Below are 18,873 nucleotides of genomic sequence, written 5' to 3'. Positions count from 1 at the left end.
AAGTGGCCCAACCAAAGCAACGTAGCCATTCCTTTCCCCCCTGCATTTTTGGTAAAAACCAATCAGGGGCGCAGGCAGGGAGACCACCTGCTTCTAAGACACGGGGACCAGCTCCGGGGTCTTCCCCACATCAATATTCTGCCCACCACGCCTAATCCTCCCACCTGCCCCCCTCCCGCCCCAGTTCTCCGCCACTGTCTTCTCTCCCTCGCTGCGCCTTGGCCACCATCACCCTTTTTACGCACGCTCTCTCTTTCTCTCTTTTGCTCGCTCCATCGCTTTCGCTCTTTCCCCAAGTCGCTCCCCGCGTTACCCTCCTTTTCTCTCCCCCCCCCGGTCTCACTCGCTCTCCCCTCCCCCTCCCCGCTTCCTCCCCCCACCCCTCCTTCCCACTATTAGTATTCCACTCGCGTCCCTGCTCCTCGCAGGAGCGCTTTTGCTGCAGCGCTCCCGACGCCGTTGGTTGGCTGGCTGGCTGGTTGGGTCGGCTTCTTCCTTGGCAGCCGGGTCGGGTCGGAGCCAGGACGAGGGGTTGGGGTGTGCTTGCTCGCTTTGCGTGTGGGTCTTCGCTTGCCGCCGCTCCATCTTCGCCCCCTCCCCAAGGCCTTGGCGGGGCTCCCGTTGGGTCTCTGATCCGGGATCTGTATGGAGCCCAAACATTAAGGGGACTGGGGGAGAGCCTGCAGCCTCCCCCCGCGCGCCTTTGCCCCCCCAACTGGGCACGCGGAGGAGAGAGAACAACCAGCTGCGCCAACGTTGCCGGAGAAAAGCGCGCAGGGGATGCTGCCTCCACGACAACCCCCACTTTGGTGAGTGTGTGGATAAAGGGGTGATGAGGATGGCTGGGTGGTGGTGGGGTTTTTGGGTGGTGGGGTGGGGTGGGAGTATGCAGCCCGAATGAAAGGGCGCTCTCATCTATCGAAGGATGGGAAAAGGCTAGATTGGGGCAGGGATTCATTGCGGTTCATACACGATATGGAAGGAGGAAGGGGCGCGCAAATGATTCTTAGGAGGAGTAAGGGGTGAGATTGGGACAGTGATTCAGTGCGGGGGGAGGTAGGTGGGACTGATAGGACAGGAGCAAAGGTAAGGGGGATGATGGATGGAAGTTGCTATGGAAACGGCACCATCTTACCCCCCCCCCCGCCGCCAGAAAGATGCTGCTTTGCTATCTCCCCCCCCCCATTGGCCTGGTAGCCTAACCCTCCTCCCACTGTACCCAGCTCTCCCAGGTCCAGCTAGCCCCCATTTAATCTAACGTTGTCGTCGCCAAAAATACGTCTCGCAAGCTTTCACTTACTATGTCCTCTAAAGAGCCCCCCTCTCAGGTTTAGCCCCCTCCCCTTCATTGCCTGCTCCCATAGCAACACACTTTGCTTTCCCCTCAAGCTGTGCTTATTACTCAGGCCCGATGCCACACCTCCACAATGGGCAGGGTGTGTGTGTGTGTTGTGTGTTCCTCTGCTGATGAGCCCCATACATCCCCATCCAGGCCTGGTTCCAATAAATGCGTCTTTCCGCTCTTGCCTCCATTACCTCAGGCCTGCCCACAGTCAGGTTCGCTCTCACCTTATCCTCTGGCTTTCTCTGGAATTGCCTCCCTACTGTCAATAGACCCAACTCCTTTCTTTTCTCTCCTTGAAGCAACCCCCCCTCTGTTTCAGGGCCAAACCCCTCTTCACTTATGTGTCACAGGGGACTACTTGAAGTCATTCCTGGTTCTCCGTTCCCCCCTTAAACTTACCCACGCCCAAGATTCACGAGACCCACAGATTCCCACAAGAATATTCTGTGCCAACATATTCCTAATGACCTGCCCTCCCACCTTGACAGACTAGGCCTTCCCCAATCCTGCCATTAGGTTTAAGCATCTTGAACCCATGACCTCACCCACATAGTGAGTATATACCCCAAATGAGGCCTACCTGCTTCCCTGTTCCAGGGGGGGGGCTGTGCTCCCCTTCTTATAACACTACCTGGTTTCCCTGCACTGTTGGGTTTAACACCTGCTGAGTTTCCTCCTCCTCTCCACTTATGACCCTTAAATACTTCTTTTGCATAACTCTTATCACGCCAGTCTGAGCTATTTGGTTCCCCTCCCATCTCGGTCCCCACTGGCTTCTGTTTCCCCTCACCCCTTCCCACCCCACCTCATGCACTTATCTAGGTGCAAATTATTTCAAGGATCCTAAACCCCTCTCCCCGGAGGGCTCTGTCAACACCCCTCTGTACTCCGATGGAAGGGAGCATATTGGCTTGTAAGTCCAGCTATCCCCATTCCTTTATTTGTGCTTCTTCCTCTTCCTCTTCCAGGAGTGCAAGTGGGCTTTCGGCTTCTCTTGTCCAGGGGGGTGGGATTCTGACCCAAGAAAAAAATGTAGGCTTCCCCCCTCACACTCAACCACGTTCTGTCAAATTGTGGCTCCTCGTGTCCTGCTGTTCGGCATTAAGCACTCAGGCCACGAGGCAAGTCGAACAGACATGTGGCAAAAAATAATAATCTGTGGTTCCATAGTCTCTTTAATGGCAGCTGTGCGATGCAATCTTTTGATTAAAGCAATGTTTAAAGCAAGTTAATTTTCCAGACATTTCTGTTGTTTTCTGTTTATCGAAGGAGTGAAAGATAAAAAACACAAAAGGGTAAATACTGAGCCTCTCAAATCGTAATGATGCAGGCCTTTATCCTTTTAAAATAACTAGGTTCTGTGGGCCTGCCTCAGCCCCCTTGAAATCTTCCCCTGCTCCCACCCCATCAGCAAACCCTATGATTGTGTTCCTATGCCCCACAATCTACAATCCGGTCCCTGCTAGTCCTAGCCTTGTTGGGTTGCATTCCCACATTGTACCAATCCACCTTTCGCCTTATTTAAGCTTGCTGAGACATGGTGTTGTTGTATGGGTGGCCAACCCCACCCCCTCCACAGTGAAACCTCTGTCTTACAAACAGGAGGTGAGGAAGGTCACCTGTGCTACTTCAAAGTGCAGGTAGGAGCTGAATGCTCCTCCATACTGAAAATAATAATACTGTAATAAACCCAAGATCTTCTGTATGTAAAATTAATGGAGAAAGCTAGGCCTGAACCCTTCACCCTGACACCATAGTTTTCTACATGAAGGGACTTACTAATTTGTATGGAGGAGCACCCACTCACATGGGCCTGTACCTGCAGTCTGAAGTGGTACAGTCAAGACACAGGTTTACCTCCACGTTTGTGGGAACTAGGCCTACGTGTCTAGAAGCCTCAGAACAAGCTGTTTGTTGTCATGGTTACCTTACAGACTGCGAGTGGGATATTGGTGCAAGGGAATTTGAGGGGACTGGAGATAGTGGAATTGCAAACCGATGCCATTAACATTGTGGGTGGGGGAGCCTCTGCAGGGGTTTTAAGGTTGCTGTAGATGCTTGGACTGAGGAGCGGATATGGAGGTGCCGTTCTGGTTTGTGAGGAGCTGCGGGTGCTAGGATTTGAGGGGTTCATTTGGGGGAAGCGTCACACCCTCTGAGTCTTTCTGGCAGCGCAATGCTCCTTTGATGCCTCCCTTTTCTCTTCTGTGCTCAGTTAGCATGTTGGCGATGTGGCCCATTCCATGTGCAATTGTCCCCGCAAACAAATAACCCGGAAGCAGTGGAGGGTTAATTGAAGTGTGGACTCTGAGATTGGTTTTGAGTGACTGCAGTACCAATGAGATTATGATAACAGATTAGAGGATCCTACAGGTGTAGGTAAGAATGAAGATGCTGAAGTGGAATCCCATAATTGATTGCTTGGGGATGGCTATGTTTTGCAAGCATGCGGTGCGGCGAAATTTTGTATGTGCTTCTGTGTGAGTTGACTGTGAAAGAGGTTAACACAAGGGACATTTCGGGAAATAAAGACACGAGAAGCAGGCTAGGACTTAATTAGGCAGGTGGTGTATCTTACGCAGTACAGTCTGATGTGACTGGCAGGTCTTCCATACTCCTGTTCCCTGGGATTTCTGGGGGGTCAGGGATGGGGAAAAGAGGGTCATGATTGCACACAGCGACTCTCCTTCCTCTTCGGCAGAAGGGAACAGGGAGCTCCGTGTTTGTGCCTTTGTGCATGTGCAAATACAGCAATGGAAGATCAAGGAAGCCGTTTGGCAAAGGTCACATTTGAGAAGGATGCCGGCGCGGTGCATTTGTGCAGAGCACACATCAGTTGCTGCTGAAGACAGGTGGGGAAAGAGGCCTAGGCAGATGTTGCTTTTGCTCCTTAATTTCCGGTAAGTTCATTGTTGACAGGAGAATGTTGGGGACAGGCAGTTGGGGAGGTATCATGAAGCTTTGGGGATTAATCTGTAGTGCAAACAGCTGACTTGTTAACTGCGAATTTATACCATGAGCTTAGGCCTGTACTTGTAAATTTAATTAGATCCCTCAGCTTTGGTGTGTGTGTGAGTGCGTATAATATATATTCAGAGTAAGAATTATATACATATATAAACTCTACATGGCTACAGCTGCCAGAAAAGGTGGCCAAGAAACTCTGATAGAAACTGTTACCATGGCAATGGGAAGGAAGAGAATGGGGATGGAAGGAAAAGGAATGAGAACCCATTTAGTTTCTGCCCCAGAAGTGTGCTGCGTTCGCTGCCCACCCCCCCCTCCCAAAATTCTACTCCGATGTACAAAACAGTTCGCATTAGTCTCCGTGGTGGGACTAGGGGAAGAGGGAGGGCGATGTGAATTTCTTTCTTGTAGAAGGTGTGCGGAGGAAACAATCTGCTGCTGCGTGAGTGTGTGCGAAAAGGACGGAAGTGGAAGGAACCATGTTGTATTTATTCGGTGCAGAAACAGGGAGAAAGTGTGGTGTGTTAAGGAGTGGCAGCCGTATAGGAATGCAGGAAGGTGCCCTCCAACCTTTCTCCAATGAAAAATAGGGACATCCCGTTCCATGATAATAATTTTATTATTTCTACCCCAACCATCTAACTGGGTTGCCCTAGCCACTCTGGGTGGCTTCCACCACATATAGAAACATAATAAAACATCGAACATTTTTTTAAAAAAACTTCCCCATACAGGGCTGCCTTCAGATGTTTTCTAAAAGTTGTATAGTTACTTATGTCTTTGGCTCGGGGGTGGGGGGGACGCATAACCCTCCAACATTTCTCCTATGTAAATAGGGACACCCGAAAGAAAAATGGGACATTCCGGGATCAAATCGGAAACTGGGGTGGCTTCTCTAAATCTGGGACTGTCCCTGGAAAACAGGGACACTTGGAGGGTCTGTGGTAGGTCAGGCCACATGTCCATCGGGGGCAGGACTGCCCACATTGACTGACAGCCACTCTCTAAGGCAGAGGCTGTTTCCCATCATCTGCTCCCTGATCCTCTTTAACTGGAAATGGCAGGGAGTGATTCTGGGATCTTCAGAATGCCAAGTTTTTGCTCTCTTATCACTAAGCTGGAGCCCCTTCTCCAAGAGGTGTGACTTGTAGTAGACTGTGAGGATTTGGAATCTAGCCACCCACCTGCAGTTACTGAGACCTCTAGCTAAGCAAATCTCCCCTTAGGGAATGTGGGAGGCTATCTGTGGCTACTAACCCCGATGGCTTTCTGCCTTCCCTGCCAGAGGCTATTATCCTTCTGACTCCAGTTGCTGGACGCTGCAAGAAGGAAGAGTGCTGGTGTGTTTGGGAGCTTTGTTTGGGGCTTTCCGCAGGCACCTAGCTGCCCACTGTGAGAACAGGACGATGGACTGTGTCCAATTCTGAGCACCGCAATTTTATCCCTGGAAAATAGGGACCACTTGGAGGGTCTGGAAAAAAGTGAGAGTCTGGGAGGAACCATGTGATCTGTCAGAGAGCCAGTGTGGTGTAGTGGTTAAGAGCGGTAGTCACATAATCTGGGAAACCAGGTTCGCGTCTCCGCTCCTCCACATGCAGCTGCTGGGTGACTTTGGGCCAGTCACACTTCTCTGAAGTCTCTCAGCCCCACTCACCTCACAGAGTGTTTGTTGTGGGGGAGGAAGGGAAAGGAGAATGTTAGCCGCTTTGAGACTCCTGAAGGGGAGTGAAAGGCGGGATATCAAATCCAAACTCTTCTTCTGTCAGCCTAACCTGAAGGAGCATCTCCACCCCCATCGTTCTACCCGGACACTGAGGTCCAGCACCGAGGGCCTTCTGGCAGTTCCCTCACTGCGAGAAGCCAAGTTACAGGGAACCAGGCAGAGGGCCTTCTCGGTAGTGGTGCCTTCCCTGCGGAACACCCTCCCACCAGATGTCAAAGAGAACAACAACTACCAGGCTTTTAGAAGACATCTGAAGGCAGCCCTGTTTCGGGAAGCTTTTAATGTTTGATGTATTACAGTATTTTAATATTCTTTTGGAAGCCGCCCAGAGTGGCTGGGGAAGCCCAGCCAGATGGGCAGGGTATAAATAATAAATTATTATTATTATTATTATTATTATTATTATTATTATTATTATTATTATTATTACCTACCTCTCAGGGTTGTAAGGATGAAGTGAAGGGGGCTAGAACACCATAGTTGTGCTCCTTGCAGGAAAGGCAGGAGGATATATGCAATGTCCTAAAAAGCCAAACAAACAGTGACTTTCACAACAGCCTAGCACATAAAAATATAAGAGGGAGGGCTGGGTTGGGCTATATTATTATTAAAGGTAAAGGGTAAAGGGACCCCTGACCATTAGGTCTAGTCGTGACCGACTCTGGGGTTGCGGCACTCATCTCGCTTTACTGGCAGAGGGAGCCGGCGTACAGCTTCCGGGTCATGTGGCCAGCATGACTAAGCCGCTTCTGGCGAACCAGAGCAGCGCACGGAAACGCCGTTTACCTCCCCGTCGGAGCGGTACCTATTTATCTACTGGCACTTTGATGTGCTTTCGAACTGCTAGGTTGGCAGGAGCAGGGACCGAGCAACGGGAGCTCACCCCGTCGTGGGGATTCGAACTGCCGACCTCCTGTTCGGCAAGCCCTAGGCTTTGTGGTTTAATCCACAGCGCCACCCGCGTCTCTATATTATTATTATTTTTTATTATATTTCTGGAAGCAGTTGGAAAAGCTTGCCCTCCTTTATTTCTGCATGCCAGGCTGCTGTGATGATCAGGGGTCTGGAAATCAAGCCTTATGAGGAGCGGTTGAAGGAGCTGGGTAGGTTTAGCCTGGAAAAGAGGAGGCTGGTAGCCATCTTCCAATATCCCCAGGGCTGCTTTGGAGGGTAGGACTTAAACCCATGGCTTCAAGTTACAAGAAAGGGTGTTCCGGCTAAACGTATGGGAAAATTTTCCGGCAGTAAGAGCTGTTTCACAGTGGAGCGGTCTTCCCTTGGGAAGTTGAGGACTCTCCTTCCCTGGAGGTTCTTAAGCAGAGGTTGCTTTAGCTGAGATTCCTGGTTTGCGAGGGGTTGGACTTGATGGCCTTTAGAGTCCCTTCCAACTCTATGATTCTATGACTAGAGGGACTCCTGGCCTGATCTGGCAGGGCTGTTCTTATGTTCTTATATGTTCTTCCCAGATGTGTATGTAGCATTTGTGCCATCATGGCAAGGACGTATTATATCATGGAAATCGTTCTGAACTGAAATGATAACGGTTGCTATCAGGACGCCAGTTGCCTACAAAAGTGACCTGTTTTTTATTCCTTGGACCGTGCAGAACTGGCTCCTGGGAATTGGAAACGTTTCCGCAGGTCTGATTGTTATTCACAGCAAGACTGCCACTTAAGCAATTTGTAACTGGTTGTATTCAGTGTTGGTCATACTCAGAAGTAGGCCCATTGAAATTAATGGGCGTAGCTAACTGGGGTCATACAGTTCAGTGGGTCTACCTTGAGCAGAACTTGGTTGGATACAACCCCGTAGGAATTTAGAATACATTATAAATTATCATCCCTTCCTGCGATGGGGAGCTGTGGATCAACTTTATGGCAAGATCACCACGTGGAATTTGGGTCTGACTCGGGTCCCTTGATTTTCCTAATGGGTTAGTCATTTTGTAGCACTGTTTTTTTGTACATGTGCATACATTCATCATCATCATTACTATTATTTTTATTATTTGAGTTTATATACTGCCCTGTAACCAGAGGTCTCAGAGTGGTTCACAGAAAAGATCACAACATATATAATCAGAATAAAAACAACAACCCAATAACACCCCCCTGAAAAGAGCCACATTATAAAAGGGTATAGGATGTCCATCAGGTCAACCAAAAGCCTGATTAAAAAGGAAAGTTTTTGCCTGGCACCTAAAGGTGTATAATGAAGGTGCCAGGTGAACTTCCCTGGGGAGAGCATTCCACGAATGGGGAGCCTGCAGAGAAGGCCCCGTTCTCGTGTTGCCTTCTCTCGAGGAGGAAGCACACAAAGAAGGGCCTTAGAAGATGATCTCAGGGTCCGGGTAGGTTCATATGAAGAGAGGCGGTCCTTGAGGTATTGCGGTCCTGGGCTGTTTAAGGCTTTATAGCTCAAAACCAGCACTTTAAGTTGGGCCCAGAAACTAATTGGTAGCCAGTGCAGTCGGACCAGGATCGGTGTACTATGCTCAAACCACCTTGTTCCAGTGAGCAACCTGGCTGCTGAATTCTTCACTAGCTGATGTTTCTGAACCGTCTTCAGAGGCAGCCCCATGTATAACGCATTGCAGTAATCTAACCCTGAAGTTACCAGAGCATAGACAACATTACAGTGGTACCTCTGGTTAAGTACTTAATTCGTTCTGCAGGTCCGTTCTTAACCTGAAACTGTTCTTAACCTGAAGCACCACTTTAGCTAATGGGGCCTCCCGCTGCTGCAGCGCCGCCGGAGCACGATTTCTGTTCTCATCCTGAAGCTAAGTTCTTAACCCGAGGTACTATTTCTGGGTTAGTGGAGTCTGTAACCTGAAGCGTATGTAACCTGAAGCGTATGTAATCCAAGGTACCACTGTAGTTAGGCTATCCCTGTCCAGGTAGGGGCATAGCGGGGCCACCAGCCGAAGCTGATGGAAGGCACTCCGGGCCACTGAGGCCAGCTGAGCCTTGAGCAAGTGCCCTGAAAGAAGCATAGTAAACAGAATGATACCACATGGCCAGTGGAATACGCTCCTTTCCTTCTCAGTGGCCACAAGAGGTCACAGGATTTGCAAGTGGTCATTGCAAACTATTAAACCAAAAGTAGTCAGATCATTAGGATCTGTTTGGATCCTGCACAGTTGCCTTTAGAGAACATCAGGGGGCCCTTCCGTCTCCCCAGAAAATAAATCTAGGAGTTTCCACTTTGTCCCAAGAAATAGAAAGGCCCTTTTCAAATGGCATAGGAATACGTTGGCTGTAGCTGGGACGCTGAGCATTTGCCTTGGCATGGCAACTTGCTTGGCATTTAGAAAGAGCTCCAGTGGTGAAAGGGGTTAGAGCAGGGTTTCCCAAACTTGGGTCTCCAACCATTTTTGGACTACAGTCCCCATCACCCCTGACCACTGGTTCTGCTAGCAATGGAAGATGGGAGTTGTAGTCCAAGAACAGCTGGAAACCCAAGTTTGGTTAAAGATAGTGAGCTGGGTGGCAGAAGGAAGGGTGGCACACAGCTGTTGAGAAGGGACAGGGCAGAAGATGAATGGAGAAGCTTGTGGACTTCCAGATGTTGATGGTGGACTACAACTCCCATTGTCCCTGACCATTGGCCATGCTGGGCTGGGACTGAATGGAGCTGGAGTCTGTCCAATAACATTCTGGAGGGCCACAGGTTACCCATCCCAGACATAGATTAAAGGAGAGGAAATCGAATGGCAGTAGGGAGCAGGTGGCGCTGTGGGTTAAACCACAGAGCCTAGGACTTGCCGATCAGAAGGTCGGGGGTTCGAATCCCCGTGATGGGGTTCCTGCTCCTGCCAACCTAGCAGTTCGAAAGCACGTCAAAGTGCAAGTAGATAAATAGGTACCACTCCGGCAGGAAGGTAAACAGCGTTTCCGTGCACTGCTCTGGTTTGCCAGAAGCGGCTTAGTCATGCTGGCCACATGACTTGGAAGCTGTATGCCGGCTCCCTCGGCCAATAAAGCGAGATGAGTGCCGCAACCCCAGAGTCGGCCACGACTGGACCTAATGGTCAGGGGTCCCTTTACCTTTACCTTTAGGGAAACTGGAGGATATGTATTGGAGAGGGGAACTGAGCTATGGAGTGGCATTTTTAGCCCAGAACTGAATTCAGATCCTAGCTCATGCCATGTCATAGACTGCCCTCAAACAAATCCCTCTCTATCTTGGAGTCCACTGCTTTTTTTTTTTTTTTTGTAAAACAAGTGCAACAGCTATCTGGGACAGTGGGGGGGGGGGAGGAACCGGGGAACAAAGCATGCAAAAGCTCTTTTGCTTTCTAAAGGAATATTATATTGTTATGCAAATGTATGAGCAGGAATTGATAAATTGGTAGCTAGTGGATAAGGGGCAAGGGGGGAATTAAAAATTTAAAAATTGTAAATTGAATATAAGGAATTAGAGATAAATGTGTAATATCAAGCAGCAATGGGGGAAAGTAGGGACACATCTAGGATGAAGAGTGGGAAGTCAACTTTTGGGAAAAAATTGTATTAAATTTGATGTAATGGAGTATTGATTCTTTAAAAATTTGGAAAACTAATAAATATCATTTGACAAAAAAAGGAACTGGGGGACAATGCCATTTGCAGGTAGCCCTGAATGAAGCAGAAAATGGAGTAGAGATTTTTTGGGGGGGCAGAAACAGTGGGGGGGCTGCCTCATGTTTTACAGGTTGTTGAAAGTCAGCTGCGTATGATAAAAGAAAGTAGAGGCAGAAGTAAATTTTGCAGCAGCAGAATCTTTGGGGAAATGTTGGAGTTTGTGTGTGGACACATTGATTTTCAGAAACTCAGGTTTGAGGGTCAGGGTCAGTGTTTTGCCGTCTTAAAAATAACAAAGCAATCTAATCCCAGCAGCTTCTGTAGTGCGGATGATTGCAAATATATGTTTGAATCGGAAGGCGTCAGTTCATATTTGTGCAAATAGGATGGGGATATTTCTCCTCAAATGTGTTTTGGGCTTCAGAGGATTTGGGTGAGGTAGGTGTGTGAGGGTTAAATATGGGGAGGGGGGCAGGAAGGGGGAGGAAAGAACTACGAAAGAGGAAATGGTGCAGGGAACTGGGTGTGGCAAGAGAAATGGAGGAAGCTGCCTTAAATATCTTTGGTCCATTTAGCTGAGCATCATCTGCCCTGAGCATCAGTGGCTTTACAGGGTTAGACAGGGGACATTCTGATGTTGGGAGAATGAACTTGAGTCCTTCTGCGTGCAGAGCAGATGATCTACCCCTTAGCTACAGCCTTTCTGGAGAAAAGGATGAATAAGAAAATGTGTGTGTATGTGTGATGAGAAATGTGAATGGACGTTAGATTGCGAAAAACGAAAGTCGAGATCTTAGGGGGCAAAGTCCACCCTAGCCAATATTTTCTTAATGAGCCCACCTATGATGAAACCTGACACCGTGCATATTTACTCAGAAAAATGAGTCCAAATGAGTTTGGTGGTCTTTACTCCTAAGGAATTGACAATGCAACCAGGTGTCAAAAAAGGTTATTTATGTATGCCACTACTGCGGCCCGTGTTTTGTTAGCCTAAAAATTGAAAACGAGCGAGGTCCCAATCAAAGAAGAATGGCAGCTTAAACTGACGGAATAAACTGTGCAGCTTGCAGACTTAACATATAGAATAAGAGAACAAGAAGAACACGCATATAGAGAAGATTGGAAAAGGTTTATTGAATATATGGGAAATAACTGCGTACAGCTGAAAACGCTGGCAGCGTTAAGATAAATTCAACAGTGTAAATAGGTTATGTTGGATGTAATAACGGAATACTGAATGGTTTAGTTTCTGTAAAATAAGCGGGGATTTATGATATGTAAAATGAACCATGGAAAGAGAAGAAGGGGAGTCATTGATATCTTAAGGTTGTAAAAATGAGTACTTTAAATTGTAAAACAGAAAATTTAATAAAAATTATATATATATCTCTTCTTCTTTGGCGATCACTTGTAGCCGAGTAAGATTGTCTTCCATAAACACAGTTTTAACAGTGAGTCCGTAAGTGACTGTGGAGACCAATTCTGGATCCACATGTCCTTCCACAGTGGGGACTTTGGTTTCCGGGTGGGAGTTGATCATGGTGTGGATTTGCCAAGCGTGCCTTCCTCTTAGCATGTTTCACCCTTGCGTCCTGAGCTAGAGTGTCTACAAGCCCATGACACCTTTGGTAAAGGCTGTTCTCCAACTGGAGCGCTCGCACGAGGCCAGTGTTTCCCAGTTGTCAGTGTTTATACTGCATTTTTAAATATTTGCCTTGAGAGAGTCTTTAAACCTCTTTTGTTGACCACCAGCATTACCCTCTCCATTTTTAAGTTCCGAATAGAGTAGTTGTTTTGGAAGACGATCAACAGGCATCCGCACAACATGACCAGTCCAATGAAGTTGATGTTGAAGATTCATTACTTCAACAATGGTGATATTTGCTTCTTCCAGTACACTGATATTAGTTTGCCTGTCTCCCCAAGTTTTATATATACAGTCATACCTCGGGTTAAATATGCTTCGAGTTGAGCGCATTCGAGTTGCGCTCCTCGGCAACCGGAAGTAACGGAGCGCATTACTTATGGGTTTTGCCGCTTGCGCATGCGCAGATGCTCAAAATGACATCACACGCATGCGCAGAAGCGGTGGAAAGCGACGCGCGCATGCAGAGACGTGCTGTCGCTAGTTACGTTTACCTCTAGATGTGAACGGGGCTCCGGAACGGATCCTGTTCGTATCTAGAGGTACCGCTGTATATAAAGACAATACGACCATGGTCTTTAGCTGTAAAGCACATTTTTTGACCCAAAGAACTATAACTCCCATCACCTTTAACAAACTACAGCTCCCAAGGTTCTTTAAATGATTGGGGTGGGTGTGCAGTCATAGTCATTCTAGGCTGAAATGGAGAAAAAGAGTAAGCTTGTTTCCATTTACCACAGTTCCTGTACCTGGTAGTAGTCACTCTCAAGTTGATTCTTAGCCTCTCTCCTCGCCTCAGTTTACTGTTTACAAGTCTGGTTTATGGCATCCAAATGGCAGAGAGGAGAGTCGTAGGCCTAGATTAGCAGGGCAGAGAAGGGTAGAACAGAGAGCAGGGATTGGCACCACAGGACTTGTGTAAATGCTGTGGACCTTCATCAGTGTAACTTGGCTCTTAAAAGAAAAGTTTGGATCTTAAGTTTCAGAGTTAACATCTCTGCAGTGTATTCGTACAGCGCAGTCCTACCCATGCCTACTCAGGTGTAAATGCTATTGAATTCAGCATGGCTCCCCTCCCTTCTTGTAAACTGGGTTAGGATTTTCAGCCTTAGGCTGTTTGACTCTAATTGCCCTTGCAGATTTATTCATGATATAATAAGGAGTGTTATCAGTGAGCTTCCTTCCCCCTCCTTAATTAGCGAGGTTGTGTTGGCATGTGAGTTCTTCCTTCTCATTGTATTTTGAAACGCTATTTCAAAATAAAAGCCCAGGCTAGAAAGGAAACCAAACACAGCCATCGTTTGAGGACCAAACTAGATAATGGAGATAACCGAAGGCACCTGCTCTTTCTTTAAACTTTTGCAAAATAGGAGGGTGATGGCAGGGGCAAGCTTTGGTGTGTTTGTGTGTGTGTATATATAGCAATATATATATATATTGTTTTTTATACCCAGTATAACATTTTAAGTGCACGAGGTTAAAATAAGGCATGAAAACAATAACAGTTGTTGGTAATATGGTGTCCTGAGCATGGACAAAATTTGGTGCCCCCCCACCAATATTTATTATTTTCACTATAATTCCTCACTTATTTATTATTATTTTGCACCCCCTCCACTCTGTGCCGTGGGCACCTACCTAAATCCAGAGTTTCTGGTTGTTGGTGGGTAGAGCATGAGACTCTTAAGCTTAGGGTCATGGGTTTGAATCCCACTTTGGGCAAAAGGTTCCCGCATTGCAGAGGGTTGGATTAGATTACCCTCCCGGTCTCTTCGAACCCTACAGTTCTATGATCTGGCTTGGGATCATGGGGAGGGGGGGGCAGGACTTTTTCTCCTCTGTGCCATGTTTCTGATGAAAAGCACTCTCCAGCAACTGTTTGCTGCATTAGGGAAATCCAATGTTGTCCTTCATATGTCCTTGAACTTCAACACCCATCTGCCCCAGCCAGTGTGGCCAATAGTTAAGGATGATAGGAGTTGTAGTCCACCAACACCTTAAGGGTAAGAGGACCCCTGACCATTAGGTCCAGTCGTGGCTGACTCTGGGGTTGCGGCGCTCATCTCTCTTTATTGGCCGAGGGAGCTGGCGTACAGCTTCCGGGTCATGTGGCCAGCATGACTAAGCTGCTTCTGACGAACCAGAGCAGTACAAGGAAATGCCGTTTACCTTCCCGCTGGAGCGGTACCTATTTATCTACTTGCACTTTGACGTGCTTTCGAACTGCTAGGTGGGCAGAAGCAGGGACCGAGCAACGGGAGCTCACCCTGTTGCGGGGATTCGAAGTGCCGATCTTCTGATCGGCAAGTCCTAGGCTCTGTGGTTTAACCCACAGTGCCACCCGCGTCCCCCACCAACACCTTACACCGTGTCAAACTGTTTGTCTTTCAAGTCTAGCAGGCAGCGGCTCTCTAGGTTGAGACCTTCCCCCTCACTTGCTACTGGATCCTAGAAAAGAGACCCTGGAGATGCCAGGGTTTGATCCTGACATCTTTTGCATGTGAAACACAGGCCCAAATTACTGAGTTCTGTCCCTTTCCCTCGCTCCATGGTGAAGAGTTGATCTGAATTTCTGTTCAGAAATGCCAATTGCAATTTTGCGTGCCTCCACTTTTCTAAAGTTTGCCGGCCCCGGTTTTATTGTTGCTTTGCTGTGGTCACTGCTTGTGCTGGATCTGTCCTGCAGTGGCCGATAATATACCCCTGGGAAGCAAAGCAGGTGGGGCATGACAGCCATGGCCTTGCCCCAACCCACTCACCTCTGCGTTCAAAGGTAGAGTACATCTGGACATGAAGTCGCCTCTTAGCTCTGTTGCACAGAAGATGGAACAAATCTCCATCTGCTGCTTGAGAGGGCAGGAACCAAGTGGATGGGCTCAGATTGCAAGAAAGGGCATTGCCACACTGTTAGAAAGCTTGGGACCTTTAAGGTACCTTCCAAGGCTGTGATTCCAATAACCTGTTTCTGTGGATCCGTCTAATCCTTTCTTTCTTTTTAAAGCCATCTAAGCTAGCCATCATCTTGAGGCACGATTCCATAAATCAGTTATTCAGCATGTGTGACAAAAGAGCTTCTTTTTTGCCAGTCCTGAACCTTCCACCACTCAAACTTCAGTTTGTGACCTGGAGTTCAAGTGTCACAAGAGAGGGGAACCAATTTACTCCAATCCACGCTCCTACAATTTGTGCTGCCAGTGAAGAAATCCAGACAGGCGTACCACCGTGAGGCTGACACGATTAGGGCCCCGGCAAGAAAGCTCTCTTTTCCTGGGTGCACGTGGATGGGTTGTGTGATACGGATTGGCGAGCCTCTGTCTTCCAGTGTGGAATGAAACGAGGTCTCTCACACCCTTCTGGGGCAGGAGAAACCTCTCAGGGTGCGAGTGATGGTGCTGATACCTGGCAATGGTGCTGTTGTAAACAAAAATCTGCCCTTTTCCCCTTATGGGGTATCCAAGAGCCCATATAGAGTCCTTACATAGGTTCCCTATTGGTAGGAGAAAATAACAGAGTCCAACCAGAGAATACTGAGAAACAAAGCAGCTCATAAGCCTGATCTTTATTGATCTGTTGCAACAGGGTCCTTGCTCACTACACGCAGGAGGGAGGAGGAACCCAGAAAAATGGTGTGCAAGCCCTTATATAGACTTTTGAAATTGCCCAGAAACACCATACATACATCACAGAAGGGGTGTAGCTCAAGACCCCCCCCCCAGATACATCATACCAACATCACAGAAAGGGCGGTCTACAGTAGAAATCGGAGTGACTTGTTTATCTCGTCTGACAGGTTACCTGTTTAATGGTCACTTGATTGGATTGCTTGGGGAGCCTGGCCAGTGTTTTGTAATGATAAATACTTAGGTAGTTCCTGAGTCCAGGTCACAGGCTCACCCTATTCAAACACAGACATACCCTTAAGACAGGATTTGTGAAGGAAAAGACAATTGGGAGGCTTTTCCATTTTCCATTGACCTTGCAGAGAAAACATTTTCTCAGTTTGGGACAGTTTGGGAATAAAAAATGGTTTCTGGTCGGTCTTCCTGTGCTGATCTATGTACGTGCTTGGTTGGTACATTTATTATATATCTAATACCTTAAAATTCTTATCACAGTGCTGTCAGGACAGGATACTGGAGCATAAGCCCATGGCTGTAATCTGTTAGGGTACTGAGGGTGGTTAGGAGACCCCTTGACGAACTACAGTTCCCGGCACCCTTAAGAAGTGAAAGTTCCCAGGACTGTGTGGGGTGCAGTAGCCATGACTGTCGGTGGCGTAAGAGCTCCTTGTGTTTTTAATGTTTTCAATGTTTGATGTTTTCTTGTGTTTTTAACATTTTTGTTGGGAGCTGCCCAGCGTGGCTGGGGCAACCGATTTAATTACACATCATGAAATGATTACCATCAGTGCTGTTTTTCTGGAAAAAAGAGGTGCCAGAACTCACTATGAACGACTCCCTTGTTTTCTTATAATGGCAATGGCGTCCACCTGAGAGGTGCCAGAACTGAGTTCCGGCTGGAAAAAAGCCCTGTGTCAGGAGTGCGTGTAGGAGCCGGGCCCTGTGACCAGTAGGACTTTGCAGGACTGGGGCCTTCCTAAGTTTGTTGTGAAGAGGCAAGGCGTGGCCGCACAGGTGAGGCCAGTTGGTAACTCTCAGCACCTGGTGGCAAAGAGCCGGGAAGGGATATAAGGTCAGCATTTCCCTTTGGCTCTTTGCCACAGCAACACATTTCTTACCTTGCTGTGGTTGGTTCCTTGACCCCTTGCTTCCTGACCCTCGGACCCCTGACTTCGTGACTCCTTGCTTCTTGATCCTCAGACCATTGACTTTGTGACTCCCGGCTCTCTGACCCTCGGACTCTTGACTTCCTGGCTTCTGGACTCCCGTTCCTGCTCCCACCCCGCCATCTTGCCCCCGGTCCTGACGTCCCCAGCCGGGACTTCGATTGCCCATGATCAGGCCTGTGACACCCTGATTTATAGAATTGTAGTGTTGGAAAGGGCTTGGAGGGTCATCTAGTCCAACCCCCTGCAAGGCAGGAATCTCAGCTAAAGTATTGATGAGAGATGAGAGATGATGATGATGATTATTTCGTGTATGGTCTGGATGTTACCCTATTTAGCAGAATAAGCAAGAGTAGCCCAAATGCAACAGGGATGGCCTATCAGTTTTTGAAGACAGTGAATTAATGCACATTGCTGTCTAAAGAAGCGTTGTGGAAACCTTTTCAGGCTAATATATCTGATATGTTAGGACATGATATACCCTTGGAACCGAAAATATTTCTGCTTGGCTTTCTAAAAGATGTTACTCCGGAAAATGATCAAGAAATAGTGTTGAATGTTATAACCGCAGCTAAGATTATACCAGCTACATTTTTTTTTTGACAGGGGGGCCGGGAGAGCATATATTGTACTATAGCTGAATGTGTTGAGAAAATTTGGTCCATAGTAACTATGATTAAGCTAACTTATTGCAAAATAATACATATAAACTATCGTATCCCTCCCCACTCCACAAACAAATCAGATTGAATGCCCAGCAAGCAGTTACTGTCATCTCATCTCCCTAGAAACTTTGTGCAGAACGTATCAAGATGAATGTACAACCACACACACACACACACACACACACACACACACACAATCCCACCAGGCCATGTGAAAGCAGCTTCTGTAGACAAAAATGAAAAATAAGGAGGAAATGAACAGGGAGGAAGGAACTCTGATGGGATGGAAGAAGGGGACAACTTAGTGCCAGGAGCTGCATAAAATGAGGCTGGTACCACCTATGGCGTATGTGGACTGCCTTTCTAAAAACTCACAGCTTCCATGATTTTAAAACAAGAACAAGAGGTGGTGGAGGGGATGGGGTGGGAATCCCTTGGGTGTGTGCTGTACGTTTGATTGTTAGCTGAACACCAGATTCTATCAGGGAGTAATTTCCATAGATGCTGATACTGTTGCACTGCCAGGTTAAGGCTTTCAGAGTGTTAATTACAAGCGGCAATTTGGCGAGAAAGGGAGGCAGTTGCGATGCCGTGATGCCCACCGCTCCAAAGTGGCGGAAGGGATAATCTGATTCGTACCCAGTGATCAAAAGGCTGTGCCGTCCCCTCTTGCCACCCCTTCTGGCTAATGCGGAAGAGACAAAACTGGGGTGGGGGCAGGAAGTGTCTAAAAAAGAGAGACAGCAGGCGGTTGTGGGAAGAGGTTCAGGGTGTGTAGCGCCTGTGAAGGAGACCAGGGAACGATGGGGAATGGATTTGAGTGAGTGGAGCGGGTGTTGAAAACGTACGCTCTCCTGGTGATAGCGAGAGAGAGCTCTGCAAAAAAACGACACAGGCAAGGGCAAATAGAACAAGAAGAAAAATCTGAGTCTCTCTGTCTCTCTGATGGTTTCTGTGGCAAAGGCAGTTATAAAGACCGGGTAAAGGTAATGAGAGGAGAGGAAATGTTGGGGAAGTCTCGGCTGGGATTTGATGCCAAGGAACATCAGATTCTTTATCCTAAACACCACGCACAGCGAAGTGTGTTTATATGATGGAAGCCTCATGATGCATTTTGATTGATAGTTTTTGGCAGGATCTGAAATCTTTGGCAGGGAAGGTGAGGAATGACGAGGAA

General features: G+C 47.8%; 1 protein-coding gene across 2 annotated transcripts in view; it reads left to right on the top strand.

Moving 5' to 3' along the window:
* The first annotated feature begins 397 nt into the window (after nucleotides 1-397).
* LRRC4B (leucine rich repeat containing 4B) overlaps nucleotides 398-18,873 on the top strand; it is a 147,883-nt gene continuing 129,407 nt past the window's right edge. Inside the window, exon 1 of one of the 2 annotated variants that reach the window (XM_081166388.1) lies at nucleotides 398-809. The gene's annotated coding sequence lies outside the window, so the exon portion shown is untranslated. Of the gene's footprint in view, nucleotides 810-3,780; nucleotides 4,246-18,873 lie in introns of those variants that run through there. The other variant, XM_081166390.1, reaches the window with a different exon arrangement.

Source organism: Podarcis bocagei (assembly GCF_964188305.1).
Source record: "Podarcis bocagei genome assembly, chromosome: 13".
NCBI classification, from domain to species: domain Eukaryota; kingdom Metazoa; phylum Chordata; class Lepidosauria; order Squamata; family Lacertidae; genus Podarcis; species Podarcis bocagei.
This window is presented reverse-complemented; position numbering and strand designations above follow the sequence as displayed.